Here is a 22,768-nt window from a genome sequence, read left to right as displayed (position 1 = left end):
TCCATTGTTGGGAAAGCAAGAGTAGCAAGTCCAGGCTCGAGTGACCTGATCTGAATCCAAATTGAGATTGGAAATCAGGCCATTATAGAAGAGGAAGGATTTAATGTCAGAAGGGATGATGTATTCCATGACCTTGTTGATGATTTGGAGAAGGCTGATTAGGGTGTAGTTGCAGGGATCTGTTTTTACGCCTTTTTATGCAGGGCAGTAATGTTTGCTGATTTCCAAGCAGATGGCAGAAGACCTTGAGCAAATGAGAGAGTGAATAGAACAGAGAAAGGGTGAGCAGGAGCAGCAGAGCAGGTTTTTAGGACATGTGGGCTGATGCCCTCTGGACCAGTTGCAGAATCACAGTCAAAGTTTGACAGCAAGCAATCCCACTTGTCAGGAGAAATGGACACAGAGTCCAGGAACAGCTGGGTGTGACTGGGTAAGGTGGGTGCAGAAAGCGATGGGCTTGGGACACAAGCAAACACAGAGTTTAGGCATTCAGCCTTCAGCTTTTTCACGTGTAGTGACAGCTGAACGGCCATTTGAGATAAGGGAGGGATGGAGGGGGCACATACACCAGAAACAGACTTAACTAGTTGCCACCAGGATTTGGAGGAGGGAGACAGCTTTGAGAGTTCAGACTTGAGATTGGAAAGATGTTTCCTAACTCTCTTCAGGGTAGACACACACACACACGTCTTTCTGCTTGAGGATTTTCAGAATTTTTGTTTTTTGCAGTGTCAAGGCTTGAGGAGGAGTGAAACAGCAGAGGTCGAGAGGATTCTGGCTGACAAAAAGGGCAGACGGGAACAGGTGGACAGAAAATAGGCATCCAAATGTGACATAAAATAATAGGCAGGGTGTAACTGTAGGTAAGCAGAAATCAAAAATGTCATCAATGGAAATTGGGGAAGACATAATTTAAAGGTTGTGAGCTTCAACCTTGAAGCAGTGGAGGGAGTGAAATGATTGAACAGAAAATAATCCTCGGGTGCCGTAATATATTTGATTGGGTAGGGTTGGATGGCTGACCGGACTGAAGGGGTAACAAGTGGTCACAGAGGGTTGTGTAGGACCCAGAACTATTGCAGAGGGTGATGAGAGGTTAACAGAAAGCATGGGCTTTGGTGTACGGAATGTCTGCAAATATCCGGTGCAGCCATGACCATGGCAAGGGGTCAGTATAACACATGCATGCACACACATGCACACGCGCACACACACTCAAGAGATACAGAGGAGTCAATAATGTCCGATGAAAGGAAATGTCTTTGTTGAGCAGACAAGAGTTTAAGTAATATGATGGAAGAGCTTCAAGTTAAAGTAGATCACGAGAGTCTGATGTCATTGCAGTAGACGAGAGGTTTAATGAGGAGCATAGTTTGAAGGAAGGACTAGAAGGCTACAAGATGTATAGGTGTGATAGGAAAGGGAAGATCGAGGAACTACAGTATGGTAATCTGGGTTAAAGACAATATTGTATCAAGAGTAAGGAATGGCATTAAGGAGGAAATTAATCTCGAGAATTCTGGGTGGATTGAGATTTGTGATTGTGAGAGCAGTAACATATTTGTGTAGGATGTGTTTGTAGGGCTCCTGATATTAGGGACGAACAGGAGAGGGGTTCTTGAAAAATTCAGAAAGGCTGCTGGAAAAGGTAGTGTTGTTTGTGAGGGATTTCCATTTGTCAGGGATCGATTGGGTCTCGGAATGAAGAAAGAGCAGAACCGAGGTCGAGGAGGATTTTCTAAATCTAATCCAGCATTGCTATTTAAGACAGTTTGTACATAGAAAAAACCCACAGTCGTTTTTGTTGTTGTCAGAGGTGTGTTGTTAGATATTTTAATCTTTATTTTAAAGCCATGATCCCAACAAGGTCGAGGGGGTAGAGGTAAGAGAACATCTCGGGACAAGTGACCAGAACATGGTGTGCACAACCATGTTGTTGAGACATGGAATTTGGGACAGTAAGGTGAGATTTCAGGTCGGCAAACTTTGAAGGTATGAGAAGAGAGTTAGGTGCTCTAGATTTGGAAAAGCGAACATGTTGGCAGTCTGCATCAGAAAAATGGGCCATTGTGTTGGGTGCAGAGTCAGTATATTCCAGTGAGATGCAAAAGTAGAGGCAGAAGGAGACAAGGGAGGATGAGTTGGAAGGTAACCAATGTTATCAAGGATAAGCAGAAGGAATTCATTAACTACACATTAAAAAGACGAATCTGAGTCACACATCAGTATAAAAGTGAACAGAGGCTAGTTCGTGACAGTGTTACATGAAATTGAACTTGTAGAATACAGCTAATTTATTTCATAACAATAGTTTTGCTTTTTGAGTACAAATGAATCATGGTAATACTACTACTCGGCAAGTACGACGACTACTAATATTACTTAACAGCCTCAATTTATCCTATTTTCTTGTGGGGTGAGCCCATGGGGAAGTTTGGTGTAAGTTTTTAACGAACCAACTGTCGAAGCCTGATGTTTGAGTGCAGCTGATTTCGGCAGAAATTTGGAATTTTTCAGCATGCTGGTGTTAACTCACCTGCTCTTCATGAAAGACAAGACACCATGACGCTTTAACATCCACGATCGAATGATCGCCAAAGGGGCACCCAGCTTAAGGTCCATCTGATGGATTCCACTCTTTATAATGCCCTGCCTGTGAAGCACCAATCCAACAGTTTATAGTCACACCGAGAATGAAACCCAGGCTAAATAGCTAAAAGGTAAGCATGCCCCCTTGACACCATTCGATGGTAACGGAGTCTTCGTCTTCTTGCATATGCCAGCTTGGCTGCTGGGTAGCTATCATTTTGTTTGGGTGCAATGATGCCATTGATGCTGTGCCCCTATCCCAGAACAATGGTACTCATATCACTGACCTCAGAAGGATGACAGGCTGAGTCAACCCCACCTGATGTTAATTCAGTGGCTAACAGGGCTCAAACTCAGGACTCAAAGATCCCAAGCCCACCACCATAACCATTAAGCCAACACCAGACTTTTGAAGTACCAGAGTAATAACATAGTTTTATAATTGGGATTTTTATTTTTTATTTTTACGAGTTTGTAATTTTTTTATATTTGTTTTTCCCTTCATCTTCAACAAACAAGCCGACGCACCACAGCATGTCTGTGACATATGTTCCCTGACCATCTGTCCCATCAGATCTACCTCATATCGCCGGTGTCAGTGTACGAAAGCTTATCCGTGGCTCCGGCAGATTGTACATCCTTTGTTTTGAGCAATAAATCACAAAATGACATGTGGAATATTAATTCAAATTGTGGACTGAGTTAATGGTTCATCTTCTTTGCTCCTTGCTGCCTGCACTGTCACTATTTGACAGGCAGGGTCACAACCATTGGCCACCACTGTGCAGCAAATTGCCTGTAGCTCTGGATCATGATAGCACTGAAAACATTAAAACGATGTGACAAGAAAGTGTAAAAATGGTGTGCAGTGAAAACAAGGAGTGCTTACAGTGTGGTTTGTTTTTGGTGTTTTTGGGGTTTTTTTGTTTTTCATTCACTACATATGGGCCAAAAATCCTCTAATTTGTAATGCTGGATGTTCATCATTTGGAGTTTTTGTTTATATATCCTGATTCTTTCCTTATTCTCACTGCATAAAAGAAAACATTGTTCACAGTGTAAATTTGACTTCTTCTTTTACTTATCAATATTTATCTATTTATTTATTTATTTATTTAATGCTCCCTTATGCTGGTCATACGGTAATTTTATAATACAAAGGCATGATCGTTTGAATGTAAACAGAACTGATAAGGCAAAATAGGCTCAGACTTTTCAAAATGAAAATTACCCCAGAATTATAATCACATATTCACCCGACAGAACAATGGAACGAAGGTGTTTTTTTCAAATGTAGATAAATATATTTGGTGTCCATAAGAAAAAAACAAAAGCCAAAACTTATCCATGTTGTAAAATGCATCTTTGGCAAATGGTGACAGACAGCAGTCTCAGAGTTTCATGACTTCACTTTGATTCTGCGATTCTCTGTTTGAAAGGCTTTCCATTGGTGGCGGAGACAGTGAGCCATTTATAAATCCAGTGCCGAGCAGCAGCAAAAGCTCTGAGCATTTTCTGCAGTGGGAAACTTGTGAGAGGAAAAAAAAAAAAAAGACATTTGAAAAGAACGGAACCAAAATGTGGCACGTACTTTCAAAACTGTCTGAATGAATTTATTATACAGCAATTTTGGGGAAAAAAATTAATGTTCAGACATAGTTCTATCCTCCAAAGATGAATTCTTCTTTAATTCCTCCAAAGAGTGCTGAAATTTGCATCATGATAAACATCTGGAAGCAGAGATAATTGTTGAGTAAAATAATTACATTCTCTATTTGCTTGGACCTTAATTGATGCAAACAGAGTGGTTTGACCGTCGGGTGCTTTTTGCTAAGGATCGTTGGGTTGCTGATTACTTGAGTGATTATCTCGTATTCTTGCTTTCACCTTGTGGAAAGATAGGTGTTTAACAAGAAACGGTACACTTTTTTATTTTTTTTGCCTCCGTACGCCTTTATTAACTCAAGGCCCAATGCACTTTAATATCGGGGATATCTGCATCACACTGGCATTGGCCTCAGAAATCAAAGTCCAGGCGACAGCCCGTAGCTAAAAAAGACGGATGGCAAAATGCCTGGCAAATCCTGTGCTCCCCTCCCTCAAAATGGTGGTTTCGGCGTGAAATGGCCTCTGTTTCTTCAGCGGCCTGGAGAGCGAACAGCTGGTGGTTGGCAGCAGAGTGGAGGGAACAAAGCCGAGTGGGAAATCTGGCGTGATGGTGGAGAAGAGGAAAAACATGGAGAGGTTTCGAGGGGAAAAGAGTAGGTTTCAATTGTACATGCAAAATTGGAAATAGAGGAATTGAAAAATATAAAAATGTACTTGCTGTTTTGGAGTAATAGACGCTAAATTGGAGGGAGAGTAACTGACGAAATATAATACACCGAAGCCTTGGAAATTAAGTTTAAATCCAGTTTATCTTCTGTTCAAATCAAAAAAACTTGACCGATGCCATAAGTAAGACTTTGTATCACACTTTAAATGCATTCTTTTAATTTTAAGATATCTAAGTTGTCGTAGTACCTTATTTATTATTATTATTATTTTATTTTTTTTACATTATCTCAGACCTCTTTGTGGTGCTGACACACACAAACGAGAAGACAACAAAAAACAGTCAGATTTGACAAATACAGACACTGAGCTTTGGGGAGTGCCATCAGCCATCCTGGGTATCAGCAACACTGCAACAATAGCACCACCTTTCTCACATTTCTTACAGCCCTTAGCAGGGCATTTCCTAAGGAGGCATTTCCTCCTCCCTATGGTTCTTTGTCCATGCTCTGTGCTTTTAAATGCCAAACATCAAGCAAGGAAGTAGCACATACCATTTTTTAAAAGTCTGACATGACTCAGCTGGGTTTGAACCAGTGATCTCTCAGACTCAGACCAGTTGCTCTCGCCCTTACTCCACCAAGTTTACTGACAGTCTTCTAACAGTAAAAGTTGTAAACTTTAATTAATATAACATGCCTGGATACCCACAAGTGGGGCACCATTAATGCTATATTGGTTTTTGCGCTTGGCTCCTTAATACTTTGACCACAGTTTCAAATCATATATGCTGTATGGGATTATCAATTTTATCCGTTCTTTTCATATCAATGCACATTACTAACTTATAATGCCCAGCTGTCATTCATCTCTTAATATCCTTGTTATGCACATAAAGTCTATTTATATCCCTTAATGTAATTAGAGTTCACAATGTGCGCATTATTCAAAACTGACCTGGTCTTGTATTGCCAAATTTAACTAGAAAGCATCTCAAAATGAAAAGCCCATCTGCATCCACTTTGTACTCAAACTAAACTTGATAAAAACGACACTTAAAAAAAAATTGTACAGATTTTATTCACACGTACACCCGCTCCGGACAGGAGCGGCAGTGGGAGTCATGTTATCCTTATTATTATTATTATTATTATTATTATTATTATTATTATTATTGCCAATTATCTATACTGGTGCGGGCCCGTAGGTGCGTAAACGACGACTGGATTGGGGCATTTTTTCACTCCCGCCCTCTCACCCCCCTTCTCTCGCCCCCTTCTCTCTCCCCCTATCTTGAATTGTGATGCCCCCCTCTCTCACCCCCTCTCTCCCTCCCCTCTCTCGCCCCCTCTCTCGCCCCCTCTCTTCCCCCTCTCTCCCTCCCCCTCTCGCCCCCTCTCTTGCCCCCTCTCTCCCCCCTCTCTCGCCCTCCTCTCTCCCTCCTCTTTCCCCCCTCCTCTCTCCCCCCTCCTCGCTCGCATATATATATATATATATATGTATGTATATATAAATATATATATATATATGTATACACACATACATATATACACACACACCTCAACATGGTGTTTTTCCAAGGTAAAAAAGCCAATAAAACATTCCTCTGTTTTGTTTTTTTCTTCTGCAGTTCAGTCGAAAGCATCATAGGGTAAGCATCGGGTCATTGGAGGCATCAGACTCTTTCAGGCATAGAACTAACAAGTTCTGAAAATTTCTCTTGTGGGATTTCTGCCCAGGCTTCCCTCAAAAGGTTTAGCAATTCTGCCCTTGATGTTGGTTTCCTGGAATTTTTCCACACAGCTCGATCCATTATGGCCCAGAAGTATTCATTGGGATTCATGTCACGAGACTGACTTGGCCATGGAAGTCACTTGATCCCATTTCTATCCTGCAATTCTTTGTTCTTTTTTGCAGTGTGGCATGGAGCTCCATGTTCCTTGAAGAGTGTTGTTTTTGACTATCTGACCAGTGGAGAAGACGGGGAGATGTCCATTCTCAAGGATGGAAATGTGTATCGTGGAGTGGACATTGCCAACACAATCCACAAGCTCTGACCGACCAGCACTCCAGATTGCTCCCCACACCATCACTGAAAAACCACCGTGTTTGACAGTTGGCTGCAATCGGTTCAAAGAAAACTCTTGATTTTGAAGTCTGCATACCATTCACGCCCACTGTAAGAAAATTGAGCAAATTGGGACTCATCTGAAAAAATGACAGTTTGCCAAAACTCCAATGGTCTGCTGACCATCTCGTCAGCCCACTTCTTTCTCCTTTGATTGCTGGCTGGTCTAAGAAGAGGTTTTCAACAAGCTGCTCTCCCATAGTAGCCCAGTTGATGAAGGTACCGCACAGCAATTCTTGAGCTAACTTGGACCTCCTCTGCAACATCTGCTGTCTTGCAACGGGGAGTTTTCTCAATGGACCTCTTGACAGCTCGAAGACACCTTTCTGAGGGCCCAGGTCGACCAGAACGGGAAGCTGTGGATTCCTTGCCTTCGCTGGTGAATTGTACAATCACCCAATTGATCGTAGAAAGCGGAATGCCAAGGTTCTGAGCTATCTGATGCTCGCTGACTCCACCTTCCGAATGGCCAGCAATTTGTCGTCTTTGAAAATCACAATTCGTGTGCTCCCTTGGTTAGAGGCAGAGTTAATTGTCGTACAAGACTCAGGAACTCGTTTCTGCAAATAAATCGTCGAATGTTCAAACAAATCACTGAGTAAAACTGCGTTATACAGATGAAATGAAGGAATTGAAGGTGTCTATTTTCTTCTGTCATGTCTCGGAGATAGTTAGGAAAAGAGAGCAAATTCTTCTTTTGTGAGGGTCAACCCCCCCCCCCCCCCTCCATACACCCTATTAATGAGCACATATTTTGATGCGGTCTATATACTTTGGGACATGGGTGAAGAAAGTTGTGGTCGTTTCATCAAAATTGTGTGTGTAGTTTCGGAGAATGAAGAGCAAATTCCTCTTTTAGGGGGTTTCAACCCCCCTTCCCCGCCCCCTTGTGGACCCATTAATGAGTGCAGAATGCAGAATAACACCGTACATGGTATTATATCATGGTAGATCAGGTCATTGAATGGATAAGACAATGCATGACATTACAACATGGTAGATCAGATCATTGGAAGGATCAGACCATGTATTGCATTATAACTTGGTAGATCAGGTTATTGAAAGGAGAAAACTGTGCATGACATTACAACATGATAGATCAGATCATTGGAAGGATCAGACCGTGCATGGCATTATAACTTGGTAGATCAGGTCATTGAAAGGATAAGACTGTGCATGACATTACAACATGGTAGGTCAGATCATGAGAAGAATCAGACCGTGCATGACATTATAACATGGTATACCAGATCATTGAATGGATCAGACCGTGCATTGCATTATAACATGTGAGATCAGGTCATTGAAAGGATCAGACCGTGCATGACATTATAACATGTTAGATCAAATCATTGGAAGGATCAGACCATGTATAACATTATAACATGTTAGATCAAGTCATTGAAAGGATCAGACAGTACATAACATTATAACATGTTAGATCAAGTCATTGAAAGGATCAAACCATACATGACGTTATAACATGGTAGATCAAGTCATTGAAAGGATCAGACCGTACATGACATTATAACATGTGAGATCAGGTCATTGAAAGGATCAGACAATGCATGACATCATAACATGTTAGATCAAGTCATTGAAAGGATCAAGACCGTACATAACATTATAACATGTTAGATCAAGTCATTGAAAGGATCAGACCGTACATGACATTATAACATGGTACATCAAGTCAATGAAAGGATCAGACCATACATGACATTATAACATGGTAGACCAGATCATTGAATGGATCAGACCGTACATGACATTATAAAATGTGAGATCAGATCATTGAAAGGGTCAGACCATGCATGACATTATAACATGTTAGATGAAGTCATTGAATGGATCAGACCGTACATGACATTATAACATGTTTGATCAAGTCATTGAAAGGATCAGACCGTATATGACATTATAACATGGTAGATCAAGTCATTGAAAGGATCAGACCATACATGACATTATAACATGGTAGATCAAGTCTTTGAAAGGATCAGACCGTACATGACATTATAACATGGCAGATCTAGTCATTGAAAGGATCAGACCGTACATAACATTATAACATGTGAGATCAAGTCATTGAAAGGCTCAGACCATACATGACGTTATAACATGGTAGATCAAGTCATTGAAAGGATCAGACCGTACATGACATAATATGGTGCACCATATCGTTAAATGGATCAGACCGTACATGACATTATAACATGTGAGATCAGGTGATTGAAAGGATCAGACAATGCATGACATCATAACATGTTAGATCAAGTCATTGAAAGGATCAGACCGTACATAACATTATAACATGGTACATCAAGTCAATGAAAGGATCAGACCGTACATGACATTATAACATGGTAGACCAAATCATTGAATGGATCAGACCGTACATGACATTATAACATGTGAGATCAGATCATTGAAAGGATCAGACCATGAATGACATTATAACATGTTAGATCAAGTCAATGAAAGGATCAGACCGTACATAACATTATAACATGTTAGATCAAGTCATTGAATGGATCAGACCGTACATGACATTATAACATGGTAGATCAAGTCATTGAAAGGATCAGACCATACATGACATTATAACATGGTAGATCAAGTCATTGAAAGGATCAGACCGTACATGACATTATAACATGTTCGATCAGGTCAATGAATGGATCAGATCGTGCGTGACATTATAACATGGTACATCAGGTCATTGAATGGATCAGATCGTGCATGGCATTATAACGTGAGATCAAATCATTGGAAGGATCAGTCGTGCATGACATTATAACATGTTAGATCAGGTCATTGAATTGATCAGATCGTGCATGACATTATAACATGGTACATCAGGTCATTGAATAGATCAGATCGTGCATGGCAGTATAACGTGAGATCAAATCATTGGAAGGATCAGTCGTGCATGACATTATAACATGTTAGATCAGGTCATTGAATTGATCAGATCGTGCATGACATTATAACATGGTACATCAGGTCATTGAATGGATCAGATCGTGCATGGCATTATAACGTGAGATCAAATCATTGGAAGGATCAGTCGTGCATGACATTATAACATGTTAGATCAGGTCATTGAATTGATCAGATCGTGCATGACATTATAACATGGTACATCAGGTCATTGAATAGATCAGATCGTGCATGGCAGTATAACGTGAGATCAAATCATTGGAAGGATCAGACCGTTCATGACATTATAACATGTTAGAACAGGTCATTGAATGGATCAGATCGTGCATGACATTGTAACATGGTACATCAGGTCATTGAATGGATCAGATCGTGCATGGCATTATAACGTGAGATCAAATCATTGGAAGGATCAGACCCTGCATGACATTATAACATGTTAGATCAGGTCAATGAATGGATCAGATCGTGCAGGACATTATAACATGGTACATCAGGTCATTGAATGGATCAGATCGTGCATGGCATTATAACGTGAGATCAAATCATTGGAAGGATCGGACCGTGCATGACATTATAACATGTTAGATCAGGTCATTGGACACTTATCCATCCAAGGTATTCCAGTTTTGTATTTTTATTTAATTTTCTAAAAGTTGTAGATTGTTTTTCACTTATAATTTGCAGGTCACGATGTGTAAATCAAGGTGGAAAAGTCTGATTTAATGTAATTCAATTCCAGGCGAGAAGGCCTCAAAAGGTGAAAATTTTGAAAGGGGGTGTAGACTTTCTCTCGGCACTGTGCATATACGTACAGTAAACACCCACACTCATGATTGTGCAAAAGTTTGGGTTAATTCATCAAATTACCAGTGATAACAAAACAAACCTTTCCTTTCACGCTGTGAGGCACACAGGGCTGTTGAGGAAGTTTCACTTGGCTTAGGAGCACAGTCTTGTTCATATCGTCACTCCAACACAGGATACTCAAATGGCTTATAACCCCAGTAAGCTGGTAATCATTTTGTCGACCTCGGAAGGATGACAGGCTGACAGGCTAACTCAACTCAGCTGTGCTATTTCAATGGCATAACAGGGGCTTAAACTCAGGACCTTAAAATCTGAAGCGGCTCCCTTACCCATGAAGCCAACACAATGCCTGGTGATGTCATATGTCGCAGGTCTACAAGAGTCTCTGCATGGTTGCTGTTGCTGTTGTTGTGGTTCTTCTTGGGGGTCGATTTTTGAAATGTGCACCCATTGGTCCGACAGCTGTTGGACCCCACCCACATTTGTCACTTAACTGCATCCACCATGGCACCCAGACAAAATAATATGCCTGCCATTTTTGTTTTCTGGTAGGCCGAAGACAAAAGGCCTGTCAGCCTCTGCTGATTATACACTGCCCAGGCTTGTTGCGTCAGATTTCCGTTCGTTTTGTTTGGGTCGAGTGTTACTCCTGATGAGGGACCCTGAAAAATCTCATCAAAAATCTAATCAATGTCGAATAAAAATTATGAGTCCTCTGCGTTCTACCAACACGTATGTAAAATGTGGTGGATATTGGGCCAGCCCTGTTTTTTTTTTTTCTATGATATTCAGATGTACATCCATCCATATACATACATACATACATACATACATACATACACACAGAGAATTGCCTCTATGTGGTAAGATTCCATGTTGCTCGAGCTCTTCCATGAGCCTTCACCATGTATCCAAATAAAAGGTGACTAATTTGTTTTTTCCTTATTAAAAGCAACCAGCCAATCTTTTCCCCAGTGTTGATGAACCCCTGGATGCTACTGGCCCCCGATGACAGCCTCCAAGACATCTTCACATCTGATGGCAGCTGGAATGTGAAAAGAATAAGGGAATTGCCATCATATCAAGTAAGAGTAGTGTTATCTGCATAAATGGCTTTCTGAGAGAGAACATGGTCAGGGAGATCATTACTTTACAAAAGAAAGAGAATCGGTCGGAAAATGTATCGCTGTTTAACAGCAGCATAATTAATGCTGTGAATTGGGGACGAGTGCCGTTCATGCATGACCATGAAATTATGTTTGGACAGTTCAAGTCCTGCAGAAGCAATCACAGAGGTTACATGACCACAATCAACATTGGAATTACAGTTTGTGCTCCGAACCTGCCGATTGCAAACTTTGTCATCTGCCTTTGAAATGTCAAGAGCAACAAAGCAAGCTTCACCCTGGCAATCCAAAGCCTTACTTTGGAAAACATAAACTCACAAATCCAAATGTTATTTCTAATGCAGTTTAATTGGATAGTTTTGTGTTTATATTAAATGCTTTTGTGGAGTTGAATAATCTATGCCTGAATGATTTTTTTTTTTTGTCTGGAGAAAATAACCTAGCTTGAGGAGATGCGAAGCATTGTGTCACGAGGTTTTATCAAAGGGAAAGAGAAAGTTTCCGAACAGAGAAACCCCATCCCTAACCAAATATCATTTAAAACCTGATATCTCTCATCTCTTTCCTTTTGAACACAACCTCGTAACATAATGCTTTATGCATCCTCAAGGTTTCCACTGCTTCACTACTTTGTCTCTTGAGATTGCTTTTGGGTGGATAAAATTAAAAACGAAGATTCTCAATGCTTACTGTCATGAAAATCTTGTTCTTGATTCTTTCAGCCCAAATTTCCATTGCCACAAGTTATCTTTCACTTTGCAATATCCACTTTTCACCAACAAGATTGAAAAAGCTTCTTGCTGAGATGAGCTTGTCTGTTGCCAACAGGCACAATCATATTTGTCTTCACATGATCTTTTCTGTTATTTTAAACATTTTTTTTTTTTGCATCCAGTAGTAATTTCCTTGTCTCTGAGCCAGTAGCATCCCGCACTTCATTAACATGTTGCTAAATGTTTTTCTGATTGTGAACATTCTTCTTTTTGAATGATGGCATAGCCTCTTCTAACTGGAGATAAGCATGTTGGGGCCCATCAAGCCTGCATCGTAGTTGTCAACCTCTGGTTGTTTGTTCGTGCTCTATCCTTTTTAAATGCTGAGCATCAAGCAAGGAAGCGACTGAACCAGGGTTCAAATCCCAGACCTCCCAGACTCAGAGCGGACACTCTAACCATTACACCACCGAATCTGGTTAATATTCAAATGATGAATCAGGACATTGATGAATCGCACTGCATGGGAAACACCAGGCTGGCCAGCTCACGGAAAAGTGTGCATCTGCGATATCCTGCCACCCTCAAATGTAGGTGTCGAAACTTCCAAATGAATCATGAAAAGCTAATCAAAGTCGATATATCAACCTCATTGTTGATGGTTTCAGTAACTTGGGCAGACAAGTTAAAGCATTTGTTCAAATAAGTATTCATTGATGAATAAATCTAACAATCAAAGGAAAAGCAATTTTGGAATCTTCTCGAGTGGGAAACAATATTAGTTATAAGTTTGGCATGATGAGTGGCATTCGTGAGCAAGGAAAACAATGGAAAAATAAGACATTTGTACATACCATTTGCTATTTGGAAGCATTTAATAACTTCATTTCAAAGATGAGACAGTTGTTACGTGTCGACCTCAAGGCACCGCAGCGAGTGCACCCGTAACCCGTGGTGTGTCACCGTAGAACATAAATAAAGACACTAATGTGTCCTTGATGTTGTTTTAAGGGTAAAACCAACAAATGAAAGGAGACAAGGGGAACGTTTTCAGAAATATTTATTAATCCTTCATGTCTACCTTGAGCACAATAATTTTAATGAAACGGAACAATTAATGACTTTCCTAAGAATCTCCAAATTAAAAAAGTACGAACATTACATACAGCAATGCAGCGATATGATAACTCACGGCTGTCGATGTGGCAATTTGTCTTAATCAAGCAGTTCACACATTAAACCCCAGCAGGTTATAAATGGGTGAAGGGTGTCCGCGATGAGCTCCGTTTTGAAGGATCAAAGTCCGGATAGTATGCACAAACGGTGAAGCCGACACAGGCAGTCAGTCTGCCATGTTCAACCAGTCATCAGAAGGTGAATCACCAAAGCATGGAGAAGAATCCAGGTCAGCTCGAACAGCGACATCATAGATGAGGAAGAAGGGAACTTGAAGCTGAAAAGGATGAGGTGGTTGAATTACAGGAGAGATTGGAGAGGCAAATAAGCTTCAAAGATACGCATCGGTCGACACGCCGAGAGCCCTCTCAAAATGGTGTGAAAATCACCCAGAATGGCGTCAACGAGGGAATATATGGAACAGTGTTGAAATCGTTGCCAAGATAACAGGAGTGCAATGTCCGACAGGAAGGCTCCATGAATAGTTGAAGGATTTCAGCTGAGACAAATATCTATACGGGTGTGTATAAGAATAGAAGCTGAATATCCACCAACCAGTATACAATGGGTCAAAGTGGACCTGTTGGGGGAAGGCGAATACCCCTACGTGGTCGCATGCAGAAGACCCCGATTCCTCCTTCACTGAGTATGTCTGTTTTTAATGGATATGCACCCCTGGGAACAGAGTGCAGCAGCTCAAGGGAATGTGTCTGCACCTTGCTCTCCTCATCCTCCTCCTCTCTTCCTCCTTCCATTCCTAAACTGTCCTTTTTGCTGTTGTTATTGTGACGTAACAGGAAACTAAACAGCAAAGGTAACCTTTTCCAAACACAATTAAATGAATATACTGCTTCATGAAAGTGTTCAGACTGATATTTTACCAACCAGATTTGGCCGAAAGCAACGATTTTCAACTCTAATGAAACGGACGACAATATTGTGTACATGAAAAGGGTAATTAGGCAGGGATACATGTGACCATCATTTCAGAAGTTAATTGAAACAAACAAAGTAATACTTAATGAAGATATAAAACAATATAATTAGCTCTCACCAAAAGCTGCATCGGTGACTGTTGCAACGTTTATAGTTCTGTCTTGTATGCAGGACACTAACACTCTGCAGGTATCGTCTCTCTGAGAATTGTTTCATGTGACATTCTGGAGCGGGAGAAATTAAACATTAGAAAAGGTTAAAAAAACAAAAACAATCAATTTGACTGATGGTTTGTATCTTATTAACACTCAAGTGAAATAAACTGTGGGTTTCATAAAGTCCATCATACATATCATCGAGAAGCAACAACACATCTGCATTCTAATAGTTTTGAACATAGCATATGGTGTGACTAAATATCCAGGATGAATTGGAAGAACATAATTCTAAAATATCATTAATGGCATATGAACCATCAGAAAGGTCACCTTGCAAACTCAGCAATTGCTGTTAACCCAATACAACCAGGTGCCAATCAGGTACAAATGCCACCTCAATTAACAAGCCATTTTTTTGTTTCTTTGTTTTTTTTTGACAGGGCTTGCTGCTCAGCCCAAGCATCACTGGACTGCTGGTTTTCCACTGATGTGACGAGATGAAAATTTTACTTTGTATAGAAATACTATAAATCTAGAAAAATTTTGCTTTGTATAGAAAATCAGACTTCTGGTTCTGGGTTTGGTGCATTGGCAGGTCTCCTTTTGGGCTCCCTGCTGACAATCTCAAAGTTAAGTTTTCGGTCGTTATCTGTCCCATTTTAACTGTTTATTTTCTCACCCACATGTTACTGTGTGTTCCTAGTTCGGTTTTGTTTCAAAAATCATGCTATTTTGTGAGATTTCGTCGAACTTGTCTTACTGGGTGCTTGAGGCCTATCCTTGAGGCTTGAGGCCTACCCTTTGTTCCCCTCGGTGTACGATCGTGTTTATTTGTTTTTTCTCCCCATTATCTTCAATTTCTATCTTTCCCACTTTCTTAACGTCCCCCATCCCAACTAATCACTCTATTTCTTATCTTAAAAAATAAAATAAAAAAAACCACGACCTTTCTCTGATTCTTCTTCATCTCCTCTTCTTCTTCCTCCTTCTTCTTCCTAGATTTTTTTCTACAACACTTCCATGACCTAATCTGTTGAAAACTCTCTCAAACATTAATAATAATAACAAAACGATCTCTTATAATGCTTCATCTTCCTCTTTCACACGTGTGGTACTCTTTACTGTATCATAATGCACTACTCTTCTGCTATTTAAACAGACTGCTCTCAATTCGACCTTTCCTTCATACCTTGCCTAAAAAATCCAACTGTTACAGCGTTTCTTCTCTCCATTCTCTGAATTTGCCTTTATTGTGTTCAATGAAATGTGTTCAATCGCCTCAAGATATGTGTTTAATCGCATAACTGACTTAAAACTTTTAAAAACCCCAGGTTGTGATGAATGTTCGCTTTCCATCAACCATTCTTTTTTTCCAACTTCAGTGCCAACTCACTGCTCTCACCCCTCACTCTCAAAGCAACCATCCCACTCTTCTCCCTCCAAGCCTCCCTCTCACCTCTCTCAAAAACTCCCCCCTCACCTTTCTCCCACCATTCATCCCCCTCACTCATCCTTCTCAAAGTTGCCCCCCCTCCCATCCACAAAGCTGCCTCCTTCCACTGCCCTCTCACCTCCATCTCTTCACTCCACCTCCTCAAATCCTCAATTGCCTTCTTCCCCCTCTCTTTTCCTCCCTCTCCCCCAGAACCACAGAGCTTTTTCTCCCATCATTCGGCCCCCTCCCCGAGCAATTCTGCAATCCCCCACACTCTTTCAACAACACTCCTTACCTCCCCCCCCCCTCCCTCGTCCCACCCTCCCCCTCCCCCCACCCCCTGCACCCAAATCCTCCTCCCCTACCTCTTCATTAAAAGTATGGACCTCAAATATCCGGGGCCTTCGCTCAAACCTTTCAGCTCTTTCCATACAGGTTGCCACTGACAAACCAGACATAATCTGCCTAACAGAAACGTTCCTCCCCCAAGACATGTCTGACTCCCAAGTATCTCTCCCTGGTTACTCCCTCCTCCGGTTTGACAGACCTGAGCCTCGCCCTGTTGGAGGAGTTCCTCTCTTCATCAAAGACTCTATTCCTCACTCCCCCACACCCACAGGAATACCTCTGGCTACGGCTTCCCCTCAACTCCCACCTCATGTTTATATGTGTACTGTACCGTCCACCTAAGAGTGATGACTCCATCTACACCTCACTATCTGAAAACATGGACCAACTTCTATCTTCTCATCCAAACTCTCTCTTCCTCATATGTGGTGACTTCGATTGTCATCATGCCAGTTGGCTCGGTGTGGGTACCTCTCTCACCTGTCATGGCACCTCAGCAAAAGCTTTCTGCGACTCATTGGGACTGACTCAATCGGTCAACTTCCCCACCCGAATCTCGACCAATGGTACTCCATCTCTTCTGGATCTGATTTTGACAAATTTCCCTGACAATATCTGCTGCTCTTCCTTCGCTCCAATCGGTTCTTCTGACCACGTCCTTGTCAACGTGGACATCTCTCTGGCTATTATCAGAGAACCACCTCACTGCCGTCGAATCTGGCATTTCACTGAAGCCGACTTGCAGGGTCTCCAAGCAGCCCTCAAACTTATAGACTGGTCTCCTATCTCTACTTTCTCCAACATCAACTCATCCTGGGAATTCTTTCAAAGAAACTTGCTCTCCCTCATGCACAGATTTATACCCTCTCGTCTTCAGTTGTCCTACTATTCCTCCCGCTCTTGGTTCACTGAAGCTTGTGGTGAGGCAGTTGTCCTGAAACAACTTGCCTTTGCCTCATGGAAAGCAAACCCAACTGAGTGCAATCTCAGTTCCTTCCATAATGCTCGGAACAAGTGTGTATCTACCCTCAGGAGAGCCAGAAAACAACATCTTTCTCATCTCAAGTCTGAACTCTCAAACCTCTCTCCCTCCTCAAAATCCTGGTGGCATCTAATCAAATCTGTTTCTGGTGTATGTTCCCCCTCCATCCCCTCCCTTACCTCAAATGGCAGCACTGCTGATACTGCACGTGAAAAAGCTGAATGCCTAAATTCGGTGTTTGCAGCTAAATCTTGTGTCAAAAACCCATCACTTTCACTACCCACCTTACCCAGTCGCACCCAACTGTCCCTGGACTCTGTGTCCTTTTCTCCTGACAAGGTGGAGAGCTTGCTGTCAAACCTCGACTCAGATTCTGCAACCGGTCCAGATGGCATCAGCCCACGTGTCCTCAAAGCCTGCTCTTCTGCTCTTGCTCACCCTCTCTCTGTTCTATTCACCCTCTCATTTGCTCAACGTCATCTGCCACATGCTTCGAAATCAGCAAACATCACTGCCCTGCACAAAAAAGGTGCAAAAACAGATCCCTGCAACTACAGAACAATCAGCCTTCTCCCAATCATCAGCAACGTTATGGAATCCATCATCGCTTCAGACATCAAATCCTTCCTCTTCTCCAATGGCTTGATTTCTGATCATAAATTTGGTTTCAGACCAGGTCACTCTTCCCTGGATATGCTGCTTCTGCTCTCCCAACAATGGAGGGAAGCCCTCAATGCCAGACAGGAAATCCGAGCCGTATCCCTGGATATATCACGTACTTTTGACACAGTCTGGCACCCTGCCCTGCTCACCAAACTCTCTTCCTATGGTATCCAAGGCCATCTCCACTCATGGCTCGCAGATTTCCTCTCCTGTCGCAGTCAACGTGTGGCCCTAAATGGAGTTCTTTCATCCCCCCTTCCTGTCCAGGCTGGAGTTCCTCAAGGTACCGTTCTTGGCCCTGTTCTTTTTCTGGTTTTCATCAATGATCTCTCCGACTCTGGAAAATCCTCTATATCTCCTTGCTGATGACTCCACCCTCTGCCGTACCATCGGTCATCCCTCAGACCGGCAAGCAGCAGCTTCTTCACTCACTGCAGATCTGGATAAAATCACAAACTGGTCCAACACGTGGAACATGTCTTTCAATCCAGACAAATCTCACGCTCTCACTATGTCTCTCCGAAAGGACCGTTTAGAAACCCCCCCATCCACTTTCTCAACAATCCTCTGGAAGAAGTCCTTTCTTTCAAGCTTCTGGGTCTCACTATATGCCATGACCTTTCCTGGGAAAGCCACATTTCAAACCTCGCCTCCAAAGCCAGTCGCCGACTGGGAATCCTCCATCGTGCAAGGTCCTTCCACGGCCCACCTGAGCTCCTGACCACTTACAAAGCTTTTGTCCGCAGCCTGATGGAGTACTGCTCTCCCCTCAGGGCTGGTGCTCCTCCCTCCCACATTTCTCGGCTTCACACTGTAGAAACCAAGGCATTTCGGATCATTTGCAGGATGGTCCTCTTCTTCAGCCTCTCACTCAATCACTGCAGGATAGTCGGTGGTCTTTCTGTCTTCTACCGTCTCCTCTCCAGCCTCGTCCCCCTGCTCTCTCTGCGATTTGTCCCCACTACATTTCCGCAGGGCGCTCAAGGTCCGCCAACAACCTCCTTCTGGTAAAACTACCAAAATCACGAATCACTGCTCACCTTCACTCTTTCATTCCTCTTTTTTCCCGCCTTTGGAATAAACTCCCTCACTCTATTCATTCCCACTCTTCCCTCCAGGCCTTCAAAACAGCTGTTCACCACCACCTCTTATCATCCCCATCCAAATCCTCGATCTTTTCTACCCCCGATAATCCACCCAAGCCCACCTCCTTCAAATTCCCTGCTTTCCTTCCTGAAAGTCCCTGTAATGTCCATCTTCTATTCCCCATGTTCCCCGTCTCATCCCTCTCCCTTCCACAGATCTCCAAATGTCTCTGTTCCCCACTATTTTGTCCTTCCCACTCCCTCCCCTCCTGTCTTGTGCCCCCCTTGATGTGCGTTGTGTGTTAGCTCTTATACGAGCCTCGACAAGGTATACAAAAAAAAAATACTATCGAGTGAGCACACACCAAGGCACTGCTTTGGTGAGAGGAGTGTTAGTCTGGGGAGTTCCAAGTCTGAGGTTGTGAGATAATCAGGGGGAAAATGGTCTTTGGAATGCATGTAAGCATGCACACCTTGTTGCTGCAACTGATCGCTCAATACAGCCGTGACTAAACAGCTGCCCTAGCAGCGAATAGAATTCTTCGGATAAATGCACTCGCATGGTTTTTGCACACCAGAGTGGCCGTGGAAGCAAAATATATGATGAAGGGTTCATTATCCTTGCGGCCGTGCTCTTCGGGTGCATACTTTATTGTGGAGACTGTTAAACCTACAATGCTTAATATTTTATCTCCATTGACATTGTTTAAAGGAAATTGATTTCAAACATTTTGACAATTCATTTGGGATGTTTTTGTTTGGAAAGTAATAATTCCAAAAAAATCCAATGAAGAATTGTTTCAACACATTTCCATTTGGTTAAATTGGCAAACCAAATACTGTATATCAACCGCACATCGATCTTTAAATAAAATATAAAGCTATGTGGACACGCATTTTAATTTAATCACGTCACATGCGAACTGGTTCTGAATGACTGCAGAAAAATCTGTGAGGACATTTTGGAAAGCTGTTTAAACCCACAACAAGTTGCATATTTGTAAGGCCTTCGTACTTTTGAAAAAAACAAGAAAGCAGACCTGTGTTGTAAATCCATCCTTTCTCGAAAGTGCTGTGAATGCATTTGCTGCTGCTTAAATTGACAGTGTGTTTTGGTTTTTTCTCCAAAGAAAATAACATTTTGAGAAACCATTGTAAACAGGCCATGCTGTAGAAACTGTCAGACCATGTGAATTTCCAATGAAAATTCGGCCATATCACACTGGAACAAACTATTGAAAACTCCAACAAAAGCCAAAACGATTCCTTTAATTATTTTTAGACAAACGGTGTTCCTATGAAGGTAAGGAAATGTTCTGGGAAGTCCTGCTCCACAGTTAAAATTTCCAATAACAACAACAAAATTTACAATGCCTGACTTATCAGCTTGAATGCGCCCGATTCCATCAGATGTTCAAAGCTAAGCAGAGCCTGTGGTGTACTGATAGAAGATGCTTAGCAGGCAGACACGAGCGGGGGAACAGTCGAGCCGGGCTGTGTTGCACAAGCGCGAGCGCGGGCGTACTTTGCCCGCGGCTCTCCTTTATTACGTACTCCGCACATTCACACGCCGGGCGACTACTGCATTCCTACAACGCCTCAGGCGGCGCGCACTCCTTATATTCCTTGCAGACACGATGACAATGACGACCCCTCCTCCCATCATCATGCCCCGCCCTGCATGCCCGCAGGCTACACCACACTCCTCCCTCCTAAAACTATGATTATTAAATGATCACCATCATAATAAGCATAAACAGCACGAAGGACTACAGTATAATAGTAGACAAGGCACAAAAAATGAAAACAGCGAAGTATAACAGCACATCACATCATATAATGCGTGAAAGCGAGCTAATGGAGCTGCCACGGCCAGGTTCCGAAGACGGAGGTGCACACAGCACCTCCCAAACTCTGGCCGCGTTACCGATATGAAGCAGCAAGGCGAAAAGCACAGCAGCCCTACACAGCGGAAACGCCCCCAGGCGGCTCATGCTGACATGGCCCTCGGCGAGGCCGCGGCGATCTCCCGAGCAAACCTCCCCCGGCACCATCAAACGCCTCCGGCCCACAAGGCGGCACACCTCCCCCAGGCAGACCTGAAGCAGATAAACATTCCGAGGCCGGAAGCCCGCTGTCTGGAAGCCGTGGCGCCAGCGCCAGACTCGATTGACCTTGGATGGGGGCGCTGAACAGCGCCGCTGGCTGGACGCACCCAACGCTCCATAACAACCCACGCACCACAATCAGTTGAGATGCCAATGCCCGTCTAAACGGCCTTGAGCGAACACAGAGAGCTGCGCCCGCAACCAGAGGTGGGGGTAACGCCGACCAGCGCACCAGTCCTGGCTCCGAGTCGATCTCCGAGACCCACACGGCAGTTAGACGGTAGCAATTCCATTTAAACCACACTTCAACCATAGGCTCGTTATAAATCACTACGAACATCATTTGAACCATTGCAAACTCATTTTTCCGTACAGCGCGTTCTTTCGACCAAATCCCTGCACATGACAAAGCAACTACCCGCGGCCCGGGGCAATGGAAGGCCAACCCAACCTTTTTATTCGCCACCACCGCTCCCAAAGCCACCACCTCACATTGGCCATACTGCAAAACCCATTGATTGATCTCCGCCAAACCCACTCTCACACAGGAACTGTTGGCATTTATTTCAACACGCTAAACTGCATCACTAGAGCAAGGAAAAACAAATATGCAATGAACAGCAACCCACAACCCACATCACGAGTCCGCCTCTTGGTTGTTGCTTCGATGTTGTGACTCGCGACTTCCTTTAACGCCACGGGCTCGCTGCAGCTCGCCGTCGAAGCTGCCCGAACAACACCGGCGCGCATTGCCCCACGAACGCTGCCGAAGCGCGGGAACTCATCGCGAGAGCTGATATGGCTCCTGCTGCTCCCGAACCGCACATCACCGCTGCAGGCAGCAACGAACGGACGCTCCCGTTGCATCGACGCGGCTCCCGCCGCCAGAACCTCGCCCTCGGTACCCGACGAAAGCATCGAACAGAGCACCGGCACACCTGGAGGTACGAACTGGAGATCCAGCCCGAGGTGCGCCAGCCAGTCCCGACCCAAAAGGGCGGGCCCCTCCCCTCGCACCACGAACACCGAGAGCCGGGCGCGTCGACCTCGGTAACGCACTGAGACGTCGGCCCTCGCAAGCGGTGCAATCGCTTCACCGGTGTACGTGTACAGCGACAAGGCCGTCCCGACGAGGCGAACACCGCGAAGACCACGAGTCGCCTGCTCTCCCATGACCGACACTGCAGCTCCGGTGTCCACGCAAAACACGGTCGGCTCGCCATTCACTTCGACCTCCACCATGAACGGCGTCGTCATCTCCGGACCCACGGAAAACAGACTCAACCGTGGTTG

At 43.4% G+C, this 22,768-nt stretch overlaps 1 protein-coding gene and 1 long non-coding RNA gene across 39 annotated transcripts in view; one reads left to right on the top strand and one right to left on the bottom strand.

The window, feature by feature from the left end:
- LOC147020161 (CUB and sushi domain-containing protein 3-like) overlaps positions 1–22,768 on the top strand; it is a 1,491,173-nt gene that overhangs the window by 558,168 nt on the left and 910,237 nt on the right. The gene's annotated exons all lie outside the window — the stretch shown is intronic.
- On the bottom strand, positions 13,358–16,090 carry LOC147020165 (uncharacterized). The gene is made up of 3 exons (XR_015061670.1): positions 15,801–16,090; positions 14,815–14,920; positions 13,358–14,037 (listed from the first exon to the last, which is right to left on the bottom strand). It is a non-coding gene; the product is annotated as an uncharacterized LOC147020165 (long non-coding RNA).

This window comes from Eptatretus burgeri, chromosome 9 (assembly GCF_056783735.1).
Source record: "Eptatretus burgeri isolate ZD-2024b chromosome 9, Ebu_testis_v1, whole genome shotgun sequence".
Lineage (NCBI taxonomy): Eukaryota > Metazoa > Chordata > Myxini > Myxiniformes > Myxinidae > Eptatretus > Eptatretus burgeri.
The sequence above is the reverse complement of the archived record's forward strand: the minus strand, read 5'-3'. Positions and strand labels throughout refer to the sequence as shown.